Source organism: Pleurodeles waltl, chromosome 12, assembly GCF_031143425.1.
Source record: "Pleurodeles waltl isolate 20211129_DDA chromosome 12, aPleWal1.hap1.20221129, whole genome shotgun sequence".
NCBI classification, from domain to species: Eukaryota; Metazoa; Chordata; class Amphibia; order Caudata; family Salamandridae; genus Pleurodeles; species Pleurodeles waltl.
In genome coordinates, this window is record NC_090451.1 from 330974142 (window position 1) to 330986941 (window position 12800).

The 12800-nt window shown below is 43.0% G+C and overlaps 1 protein-coding gene across 4 annotated transcripts in view; it reads right to left on the reverse strand.

Annotated features, from left to right (window-relative positions):
• Positions 1-12800, reverse strand: part of NKD1 (NKD inhibitor of WNT signaling pathway 1) — a 158375-nt gene that overhangs the window by 40416 nt on the left and 105159 nt on the right. The gene's annotated exons all lie outside the window — the stretch shown is intronic.

Below are 12800 nucleotides of genomic sequence, written 5' to 3' on the forward strand. Positions count from 1 at the left end.
ATTTAGCACTTGCTCCAGAAATCGGAGGAATTGTCATGACCAGGAAACTCTAAAGGTGAGATTTACTAAAAAATTGTGCAGCGAGGTGCTTTGCCAAAATTTGCAGCACCCCATTGCGTCACTTTAGAAATGCAGGGATGCACCGTATTTACTAAAATACAGCGCACCTCTGTGTTCCCCCCATGCTGACGCCAAATGTAGCTGCCAGCACCAACGCAGGCATCCTTGCAGCATAGTGCAATGGTGTATGAGTTGAGGGGATTGATTGTTTATGTGCAGATAGTGGTTTATGAGCAGAAAAGTATTACTCCTCATTGTGCAATGCTAACGCCACTCTTAGGGTGGCATTATATTTTGGCGCAGCCACAGATTTCAGACTTGTTGTAAATCTGGAGCAGCATCAAAAGCAACAGGTGTTGCAGTGGAACACCCACAGCAACACCCATAGCATGCCCCACTGACGCAGAAAACTGTGTCGGAGGGGCTCATATTTACAAGGTCGCATAAAGCCATAAAAAGTGGCTTAGCGCCGCCTTGTAAATGTGGAGCACTGCACAGCACCACCAGAGCATCACAAAAAGTGATGTTTTGGTGGTGCAGGGGCCTTGTAAATCTGGCCCTAAGTTTGCAAGAGTCATGGTGAGATGTCTGAAAGATACTGAGAGATTATGAGGGAGGTGACGTACTTGATTGTATTCTGTTATGCTTAGGTATGCTGTTACTTTTTAGTGGCATTTCAATAATTTAGGTGGCCCAGATCTCCAAGGTGGGAGGAAAATATATCTATGCCATTGATGTTCACAGGAGTTAAAGTGATGTTTTTTAGATTAACTCCTGCCCTGCCACTGACTGGGTAAATTGCTACCATGTAGGGTCACTGTATGAAAATTAATCTCTTCTAGATGTCCTGAAAACCTAGTTTGGCTTTGGTTGTTGATTAATGGCTGCTCTCTCACATCCACGCAATGTATCTCCTATATTTATGTGGTCTTATTGTCATTAAGATATATTTCCTCAAAATATTATATAGTAATAACAACATAGTTGTGCAGGCATAATTACACCCTCAAAGAGGCAAGGCCCATGCTCTGAAATATGCAAAACATATACTAGCCTCATGTCAGCATGGGACGTCTAGTCTGACTAAAAATAAAAAACAGGTCATCCAGAACTTTCTTGGGGACACATGACTCTCAGTGCCTTCCCTTTCCCTCCATGCCTCTTGTCAGTGCTGGTCAAGAGAGATGCATGGCTAATAGGGAATAGGACAGATGGCAAGACAGTGCACTGTTCATGTTCCGCCACCTCCCTATGGTTTGTTGAGACCCAAGAGAGGTGGAGGAAGTTCATTGAGACAGCAAGCAGCCATTCCTCCACCTTGCACGGATTTCTGGAGATCTGAGGGAGGCATGGGATCACAGGGGATGTGTGCACTTTCTTTTATGACATAGTGACAGTAGGAAAAATATTTTGTTTTCCTATGTTGCTTTGTCTTAGCAGTGAATAACTGGATTTCAAATCTGATTATTCATGCTCTCAATGCGGGCCACCCATAACAGCGAGAGACACATTTCTAATGGAGGACACCTAAAGACAATGTCTGTGTGTGTCTGACTACATTCAAGAATGTGTGCGTGTGAGTATTTATGTGTATGTCCATGTGTGTGCCTGGTGGCATATGTGTGTGTGCCACTACAAGCTTGACTTCCTCAAAATAAACTCAAAGAAATCAAAAACTGCGTTGAAAAGCTACATGCAAATGCTGATTCCCAGCCATCTAACTCACTCAGAAAGGGCTGATCCTTCATCATATACTCAGGGCATCCTTGATGATGGAAGGAAAGGACTATCAAGTGTCCATTGGTGGTGGCTATGGTAGCAATGGTCCACTAATTAACCAGGTTGGTATCTGTTACTATCAAGGCTTTTACAATTGACAATATGTATATATGTATTTCTATGACAACTCAAAATTCCATTGGGCAAGGATAAAACTGTTCAAATCTCATTAAGTAATGATTAGACTGGCCAAACACATATGCAACTTAAATTGATCCCAGAAATGTTGGAGTCATAATAATGGACTGAACTAACTCAGAAAAAAATCTAATGAAAGACAGACAAAACATACAAATAAAAAGCAAAAAAATAAGAAATACAATTTTGATTAAAGATTAATTTAGTAGACAATTATCCATTAAAGAAAACTGCTCACAAATGTATCCCTAGAATATACACAAAGAAGAGACTAGTGTATTCCACATGGTGTATGGAATCCTCAATACTGTGCCCCTCTGGCAAAAGGCCTTCAAGCTAGCACAACCAGGATATGGCAAATTCAGTTTGGAGCCAATGGATTTACATCTGTTTTGTAACAATTTGCAGGAGTGTCTGGATGACTCAAGCAGGTGTATCTTTTTAATATAGTTAGCAAATATTATATTGTTGCACATGAATCATAATGGAAACATTAATGTTTGGGACTGAGGTCCTTTTTTTGCAAAATAATGTTCTTTTGAAGACTAATCCACCAATCCTAATGGCTCTTTGTAGGTTAACATTCATTATTTTAAAGTAAACAAGGCAAGTTCATAAATATGGAGTACAGAAAGGAATGAGGTGACATCAAATGTATATATATTTGTTTAAAAAACAAATATATGTATATATATATATATATATATATATATATATATATATATATATATATATATATATATATTCACTGAAAAAAAACAAAGGTTACAGGGACATTATAGTTAGGTTGACAGTTTACCCTTACAAAACCATTGAAATTCAGCAAATATATATATATATATATATATATATATATATATATATATATTAATATATATATATACATATTTATATATATACACTGAAGAGAAGAGAGAACTCTGGGTAGTTCACAAGTTTACCTGGAGAGCAGCTCCAGTATAGAGCATCCTACAACACCAGTGACACTCTAGATTTGCTCACGTCAAAGCTGCAATACTGTGCCTGGGTGATAAAAGGCTTTTTTCTTTTACAGCTCTATAGGAATGGCACTGTGCTAATACTATGCTTAAAAACTTTGCTGTATAAATGGCAAAAGACTTAGAACTGATTTCAGGGGATGAATACTCAGTCGCAAATGTAACAGACATCCCAAACGCCTTATTACGTTCTTCACAGGCATTAATGGGATCGTAATACAGCGGACGGGAGATTCATCAACTTTGTGATAGAGTACCCCCCTCTGCCAAGATCTAAATCAGGCCCTCTTATTTTGTAGCTCGGCATGGATGACACTGTGCTAATCCTATGCTTAAAAACTTTTCTAGAAAAGCAGACATTTGATGTGAACAAATTTAGAATGTTGCTGGTGTCGTAGGGTGCTCTATACTGGAGCTGCTCTCCACCTATACTTGGGAACTACCCAGGGTTCTAGCTTCTCTTCTGCATAATTTATGCGTCACTCTATGCCCGAAAGGGTATTGTTTTGCTATATAGTCGCCAGTAGGTAGTTATAGTTAGGACCTAGTTTCCATAGGAAAAGCGTTTTTTGTTTTTGTTTTGTCAATAACTTTGGTGCAGTTTGACAAATCTTCAGAAAATTTTCAAAATGAATATAGCAGTCAATTTAGCTGCTGTGTTTAAAGTTGCTGGGTGATCTGTCAAGCGGGGGCCAAAATAAAAAGGGGTGTCCAAAAAAACCTTTTACTCCATGCATTTTCCCAGAGGGTCTTTAGACACACCAACAGCCCGAACTGCTGAACAGAATTACACCATATTTGGCAGGAAGCTAGATCCTGGTGTACAGATTGTGCTTTTTGTTATTTGGTGTAAATCCATTCAGTAGTTTTGGAGTTATTAAAGGACAATGAAATATAGATATCTGGGTGGCGCCTAAGCACAGATCTCATGGTGACATCTGATTGGCTATCTACACTTCAACCAGGATGTGCTGGCAGCCATCTTTGGACCAGTGTACACAATAGCACACCACTGAAATGGATTGTAGTGAATGGCAGGTTTTGAGGGTCACAAAAAGGAGAACATATCAAGTGTAATAACAGATTTTACTTACAACATGAATTATTTGTTGATGGTACCATATTAACTTTAGGAACTGTGGTGTGTTCTAAAGTGATTTTACCCTGTGAAAAAACCTTCTGCTGGAATTTCATGAATCATGTTGAGAAATAACTGTTTTCTCATGATTTTCCCATAGAGGTTATGGAAGGTGCTCCAGAAGCTAAAATTAAAGCATATTTTCTGTAAATTCACACTATCTTGCTCAGCCATAAGAGAATGAAGTTTGACATTGTCGGTAAAATGTACTTCCAACAGGAGCATCCTAGCAGTTGTTTCCCTTCTGTTCTACTGCAGCCTCCCAGAGTGCTCCTAAAAAACAAGTAGAGAGCTAACAATCTTACTTATGACAAAAGCGTGGCATACCTGAAGCCATCTTGAGTGAATCAAACTGGTAAAACTTAAAACATTTAATTTAGAAAGGAACAGAACAAGGGGGTTCATGTTGTCATAGAAATTGTGGTTAGTACTGTAGAAATCAAAATTAGGACGTTTTAAGTAAGTTTTGAAATATCTTCCTCTTCTATTTCATTAAAATATTCTGACATACAGACTAAAACATGCACTTTCAACACCAACAGCACACTGCCAGTTAACTCCCTGGTGATCAGTAACTTTACTAGAGTGTTCTAATGAGCAGCTAGAGTGCTAACATTCTGAATTAGTGCCAAAAGTGTGGCACATCTGAACACCATCTTGATGGAATCAAAGTGGAAAACTGAACGTATTTTCTACTGAGGACACTGTAGTAAATGAGGAAATTAGAGAGCTTCCTAACAAATAAGTCTACCAAGATGGCCACCAGAGGAAAAAAGAGCCCAAGTTTAGAACAAATATCACCCAAATGTAGCCCAAGTATAGCCCAATGACAAGTGTGCAAAACACTCAGTGCCTCATTTACAAGATAGTGATGCATCGCCGTCGATGCGTCAGGTTTGTTGCACCTGGTGTATATCCCCTAACAATGCCATGGATGTGCTGTATTTACAATACAGAGCTCCATGACATATGTTTTCGCAGATACGTCACAAATTCTGATGCATCTGGTGGTGCTAAAGTGATGCAGTGCTGGAGTTGCGTCATTGAACTGACAATGCAAATGTTGGAAGCATGGTACATTGGATCACAAGGGACATTGGGAATGGGGTAAGGATATGGAACTGGATAACAGAGGGAAGAAGGGAGACAGGCAGGGGCACCAAACTGACCATACAGGACAGGCATCAGTGGTTGCAGCAGCACAATACACCACACAGGGCAAGCGGGATGGCAGTGCAGCACAACGGACCATGGAAAGCAATAGGGTGGGGACAGGACCATGCACATGGACAACAGAGAGCAAAGGGGAAAGAGGCAAGGTCAGCAAGCTGACCATACCAGACAGGAGGGATATTGAAGCTTAACAGACCACGAAGGGCAGGAGGGTGGGGCAGATGTATAAAAACAGACCATACAAGGCAGGAGGGAGGTGATAGGGGCCTGCACAAGGGAAACAGAGGGTAGGCAGAACGGGGGCAGGGCAGGACCAGCAAGCTGACCATGGGGGGCAGGCCAGATGGGCACTGCAAGCACAACACACAATAGAGGGCAACAGTGAGGCTATAATGGCATACACACAGACAACGGAAGGAAGGTGGAAGGGAGTCAGGGGCAGCAAGCTCACCCCACAGAGTAGGTGGGAGGGGCTGTGGCAGCATAGAAGATCATACATGGCAAACGGGAGGGTTAGTGGCAGCGCAACGTCCATAGTGGACAAGAGAGAGGGAGCAGGGCATGGGCAGGCACAAAGGACCATGGAGGACAGAAGGGAGGGGTATGGGCTGGTCACAGACTAGAGAGGACAGGGGAAAAGGCTTCAAAACAGACCACACAGGGCAGACAGGAGGAGCGGTTCAGCACAACAGAGCATGGAGGACAGAAGGGAGTGGCAGCAAAATGGACCATGGAGGACAGGAGGGAGGGGATGGGTCATGGAACTCGGACAGACAGGGTGGAGGTGGCAGGGGCAGGTGGCAGCCATCTGACCATGCTAGGCAGGTGGGCGGGGCAGAGGCAGCTCAATAGAACTTTCAGAGTAGATAGAAGCATCAGTTGCAGTCCCATGGAACATGGTGGACAAAAAGGAGGGAGCAGGGGCATGCATATAAACATAGGAGAGCAGGGGAAGGAGGGCAGGGGCAGCAAGGTGCTAAGCATAGAGGCTAAGCAGGAGGGCAATGATGGGGCATAAAATTAGGCAACGGTGGGCAGGAGGAGTGGGCAGGGACATCAAGCTAAATGAAGGACAATGGCAGCACACTGGACCATGCAGGAGGGACGGGGTTGGTGCGTGGATTTGGACAACAGAGGGTAGGGAGGAGGTGGATGAGGCAGCAGGCTAACTAGCTTCTTGGTGTTCCAGAATATTGTCGAGTTAATCAAACCAGCTCTTCAATAATTTGAAAGGGGGCTCACAGGAATCTGTGCATAAAAATAATTATTTCTGAAAAGTTTTAGTATCAGATTGATACTTTGAGACAGTGCTGGAGTGAAGACCAACATTAAATAGTAGTCTTACTCTAAACACCACCCGACAATAGCTACCAATAACCCTGACTTAGTTGCACAAGAACTGCTAGTGCAGCATTCAACTTTTAGAATCAGCTGTCTTTCCAGGGGCAATCACAGTGCTCAACTGAAATTTACCCAGGACCCACTGGAGTTATGCAATGCTGTGGCCATTTCCATACATTTGCGGATTTACCACACTTGCCACATAATCCGTGATTTTCAGCACATTTAAAAAAAGAAAATGTTTCTAGCTCAAATGGGCCAAAAGTTACTAAAAACACTGAAACACGTTTGCTGTGCCATGACAGGCCTTTTGTGCACAGCAGCTCATTGGTAATTGCTAATACTAATAATAGATTGCTAATACTACTGAGGTGAAGACTTTATCTAGACAGGTTTACAATTGTAAAAATGACTAAGTAGTGAAGTAATACTGCTCAAAATGTGCCACATTAATCCACATAATTTGGCTTTTCTTACTACATAATTTAGTCACTGTTGGTGCACAACTTAGGCCTTCCAGGCAACAAAATACCATCAGGCCTGCATACATTTAATGAATTCTACTCAAAGCACCCTCTATCCTACAAAGTGCTCGGAAGTCACAATAAGATGATATCTGTCGTTATAAAAGGTAATAAAAATAATAAATAATTATGTTTTACCAGTTGTATATAATCAAACCTACTTAAAGCAGGTTAATGGTCACCACGCCACAGCTTCAGGATCCTAGTACCTGTGTCTGTCTGACCTAAACATATGTTTCAGTCACAATCTATAAAAATCTTCTATTGCTTAATTTGAAGGTATGCTAATACAAAACAAACCAATTCAGAGCGCCATGGCTGTCATGAGCGTGAACGTGAAGGAGAGACACAAAAGGAAAAAGAAGGTTGCTCGCAGTCAAACGTATCGGCAAACATGCATTTATCCATGTATGAGGGTTGATGGCCAACGCGGTAAGAAACCTGCCCGAAGGAGGGACAAATGTAAAGCATTTACCAATGATAACAAAGGATTTTTGAAAGGCAAGCCCAGGAACGAGTGATAGTGATGGGCGTGCGGTGGGCGTGGTTAAAAGCTCACCGATAGATTACAACACTCCAGAGCGCTTGCGCGCTCAAGCTAAACATACAAGAAATGTACTTCAGATACTGTGGTGGAAAAATTAGCTGTATGTTCCAAATGATTTTTGGAGAAGTCAAACCTATTTCTGCCTAATAAAAGAAGTGGCCTTTATTGAGTTCTGCTGCTTTCCAAACCCAATCCATAGAATATTATTCTATAAAGGCAGTGATCCATGACAGAAAAACACACACATTTCCACATCACAGCTGCTCTTTGAACCATGCATTAGGTATTCCATATCATAATTTCCACAGGCTTGCATATTAAAGGACTAAGCCTACAACGCCCACATTAGACAGCGCTTTATAAAGTCCACAAAGTTTAAAATTGCTACCTTGTCTATTTGAGTGGCTGTAAACGTTTAATTTGTACTTTAAGCTACCATTACTCTGCATGTTGATACACTTCGCTAGTAGATGTGAATGAGACTGTAATTATATGATGTGAAACGTCCAAGAACCATTAGGGGTGCTACATTGAGATAACAGGGCTATACAAGACCATCTATCAATGTATCATTAGTCAACCAATTGAAAATTGACCACTGGGTTTGGACACGCAGGCACAAGCTGAAGTAAAGACTCAATCCAACTTTCTCATTGCTCATTTCCAGATATTCCAAATCATGAAAATAAACTTATTCAAATCCAGGGCACACTATTTGTGACAGGACCTCCACCTCTAAGCATGTTTTTGTGGCAGGTTGGCTGCGGGGGGTGGGGAAGAGGGCTTGAGAAGGAGGATGGGTGAAGACATCCAAGTCAAACAGCTCTGCCCCTTTTTGGAGCACGTGGGGAAGTGCTGCTGGCTGAGGACATGAGAGAGTGGTGCTTCTCCCTGACATTCCAACAGACAGGGCTGGTGTCAGTGCCCGATTAAAGCCTGTGGAGGCCCCTAGGAAGTCGAAAGTTTGAGCCCTCTCTCAATTATCTTCTAAAATGTTTTTCATTTTACCAACCAACAATTTTAATAACCCAATTTTATTACACAAGACTAAACATGACATATATGTAGTTTGCACCAATTTTTTTTTTTTACAAACTGACAGCTGACAGATTAGCTTTTAAGAGACAAACAGTTATATGAATATGATGTCTGTGGTTAAAGTACTTTATGTTGTTAATAGATACATTACATCAATACCGTATTTTCTCTGTGGAGTCTTTAATGTAAAGTTTTCGTTTCTTTGAGTTGATTCTTTTTTTCCTATCTTTTTTCTTTTAGCTTGGTTGATTTTTCAAGATCAAATCAATATTATTTTGATCCGTTGTTGCTGGGCCCCTAAAAGGGAGTGGGGCCCACAGGCTGGTGCCTACTTTGCCTATTTCATAATCCAGCACTGGCAGGTGTGCTACATTAATGCCACTGCAGGCAGCTGCCTTGCAGCACCCCTACTAATGTCCTGAAGCGAACGCCAGGTATGCAATAAATGGTCTAAAAAAAAGCCTTGTTGGAGAGGTAAGGGAGCATCTCAGCTTCAAAATGTTCAAATATGTTACACCCTATTCCTGCCTTTGTCTCTAACCACAACACACCCAGCACAGGGTTAATTTCATTGGCAGCCCATGGTACAGCTCCTTATGAGAAGCACACCGTGGAAACATGATTATGTGGGATCTGTGCCAAGAGAGTGTGCTAAATTTTCTCTGGGTCGGCTCTGAAGATGATGAATTAAGTCTGCCCTTCAAAAGAACAACAATTAAACGTTAATAATATCTCTTGCAATGATAGATAGGCCGCCCCTCTGAAGTCTGGTGGGAAAAGCAAGGAGTCACTTTACAAGACTTGAGAGATTAACTTTAAAATGGGCTGTACTCGAGGGGACAGCTAGTCAGGAATACGGGCTACAAATAGGTTACACAGCAATGTTGAGACGCTCTACAGTCGCCAGCCTTTGTTCACAAACATGCCTTGTTCATGTCCAAACATAAGGGAAACGTAGACCCGCAGTCAAACTCCAGGAACGAAAACTCACTTTTTTTCTGAAGCTACAGGCTTCTGACAGGAATATATGTTTGGAAAAAGTCTCTCAACTAGTGAAACAATGTAGTGCTCAATCGGTTCACTTTCTCAGCCCATAAATCACCTCCGTGGGTTATAGCTCAAAACAGGCGCGTGTTTGTGAGCAGTCAAGGAAAGGCACGTGTTTCTGAAAGACAGCCGAGTGCAGCTAATAATCTGGGAGTCCCTCAACTACCACAAAGGCCTTAAAGGGCAAGTAACCACTAGTAAGATCTTGCACAAATAAATAAGTCATTATGTGATAAGTTGCAAACATGGACTTAGAAACAGGCCCTTGGGCATAGTGTCCTGTAACGAGGCTTGGCCGGAGGCAAGTTGTGTATATTACACCCAGGAGCAAGTGACAAGGTGCGAGGCATGGAAAGACATGGGGGGTCATTCATGACCGCCGGGGCCAGGGTTGGCGGGAGCACCGCCAACAGGCTGGCGTTGCCCCGCAGGGCATTCTGACCGTGGCGGTTTGGCTGCGGTCAGATGCAGAAAACTGGCGGTCTCCCGCCGGTTTTCCGCTGCCCAAATGAATCCTCCATGGCGGCGCAGCTCGCTGCGCCGCCATGGAGGATTCTGACACCCCATACCGCCATCCTGTTCCTGGCGGTTCGCCCGCCAGGAACAGGATGGCGGTATGGGGTGTCGTGGGGCCCCACTTTGTATTTCAGTGTCTGCTTTGCAGACACTGAAATACGCGACGGGTGCCACTGCACCCGTCGCACCTTCCCACTCCGCCGGCTCAATTCTGAGCCGGCGTCCAGGTGTTAAGGGTGTTTTGCACAGGGCTGGTGGGCGGCCTTTTGGCGGTCGCCCGCCAGCCCAGTGCAAAACCCAAAATACCCTCAGCGGTCTTTCGACCGCGGAGCGGTATTTTGGAAGGGGGAACTCTGGCGGGCGGCCTCCGCCGCCCGCCAGGGTGAGAATCACCCCCATGGTGTGTACATTCCACCCAGGAGCAAGTGACAAGGTGCGAGGCATGGAAATACATGGTGTGTACATTCCACCCAGGAGCAAGTGACAAGGTGCAAGGATAGATAGATAGATAGATAGATAGATAGATAGATAGATAGATAGATAGATAGATAGATAGATAGATATTTCTAAAGAGATGTTGGCTAACACCAGATCTAAGATCTCAATTTTAGATTTGCACCTCAAATTCATGAACTTAACTTTAATAAAAAATAAGGGCTAACCACACCATTGGCAAACACTGTTTTCCTAGATTGCCTCACACTTCTAGCAGAGGGCATTTCATAAAAGTTTCCTAAATTGCTGCAGTGCAGCTCCACCCACGATCAGTGTCTAGACACAGCAATGGAAACAGCTCTGGGCATGCCACTTTTGGTCTCCTGAATCATCCAGCATACATATTTCTCACGGGTCGGGAGAAAAGCAGAGGCTGAAATGTTTAAACACCAGCGCCGGCTGCCGCAAATCTCAGGGGGATGGGCAGGCGGGTGGGAACCGAAATTGAGTGGGGGTGTGAAAATAAAAATAAAAAAATAAAATAAACTTACCTTCAAAGGCGCCGCCGTGTCCTGCCGCCTCGCTGAGCACTCCTCTTCCCTTGATGTGGTGTCCCAGCATTCACTGGGACACAACCACAGGCTCCCCAACAATCCTGACGCAGCTTTCATGGTAAATCTTGCATGAAAGCAGCATCAGGATTGGTATGAGTGGCTTGGACTGCCGCTCAGACACAACCCTGGGGCCTGTGCAGTTTCTCCAGCGCTAGAGAAACCTAAGTGTGCATGTGTGTTTGGCCTGCTGAGACATTCAGCCAAACACATGTGCGCTGAGGTGCACTCTCTCCTCCTCCCCCCTTCCATCTTCCCCTCCTGTGGCTCAGCACCGCCCCTCCCTTTGCATGCTGCTGGCTGATTCAGCAGCAGAAAAATGAAATGATAGTGAACTATAGTTTTATTGTTCTGCTGCTGGCTCAGCCAGGGAGAGATGCCTTTTCACCATTGCGAAGGAGCTGCCCATGTTAAACACTAAGGTCCAGGAGCAGAAGGAACAACTGCAAAATACAAGGGAGATTTATAACTGGGAAAGAATTACCCAAATGTGTTGTGGTGTCATTTCCATTGTAAGAACACAACAACAATTTGTAAAGCATTGCAACGGGGAAAAATCCCACTTCAACACACTACTTTTAGAATCTCAGTTACAAATTGCTTCAATCCCTTTGCAGAAAGCAAATTTGGACATGTACTGAGATAATTTCCTACGAAAACTGCAGTAGTGTAGCACAGCACCATAACAAGCACTGACAAAGCCAATAATGGGATTTTGTAGAGCGTAAAGCAGGGTGCAAGTCCTAAAAAACAAGAGGGGGGGACTAACCAAGTTAGGCAACATGCAAGTAACATCATGGCGTGTGATATCACAGTGCGTGACATCACGGCACGTGGCGTTACATGTAGCATCACAGGAAGTGGCATCACAACCCATGACCTCACAAGAAGCAACCTCAAATCTTAAGACGTCACACAGGTTTAGCAAGTCTACCATGATTACATTTAAGCACATTACAATATTTAACAAATGAGAATTTGTGTTGAGCTTGTGCAAAAAAATTGATGCAACCCTCATGCAAAATCTGGGCCTCAGCTTATACATTTATTTTTTAGAAACCCTGCCACAAAGAAATTGGCAAGGAGCAAAAACATGACAATAAATCTGTTCTGCTTAATTGGTTGCAAAGTTTGCATTTTTAAATATCTTATGGGGTTACTGCGCCTGCTCCAGAGATCTTTGTGTGCTCAGTAAATTTCAGGGAAAAATAATAATGGTACAATAACTTTGGAGGGTAACGCTTTTGCTGGAGAAAGCTGTGTTTTCTCTTGTCTCTGTTTTGAATCAAAGTAGCATAGAGGGTTAATTTATCTCTTGCAAAGCACATCATCTAACATGCAAATGACAGCTTTTTATTTTATGTAGCGAGGTAACTGAGTGACTGCTTTTAACAAAGATATCCTTTTGTTGCTCGCAGTTCATAAATAGTAATCCTTCTAATATTTCACAGCGAG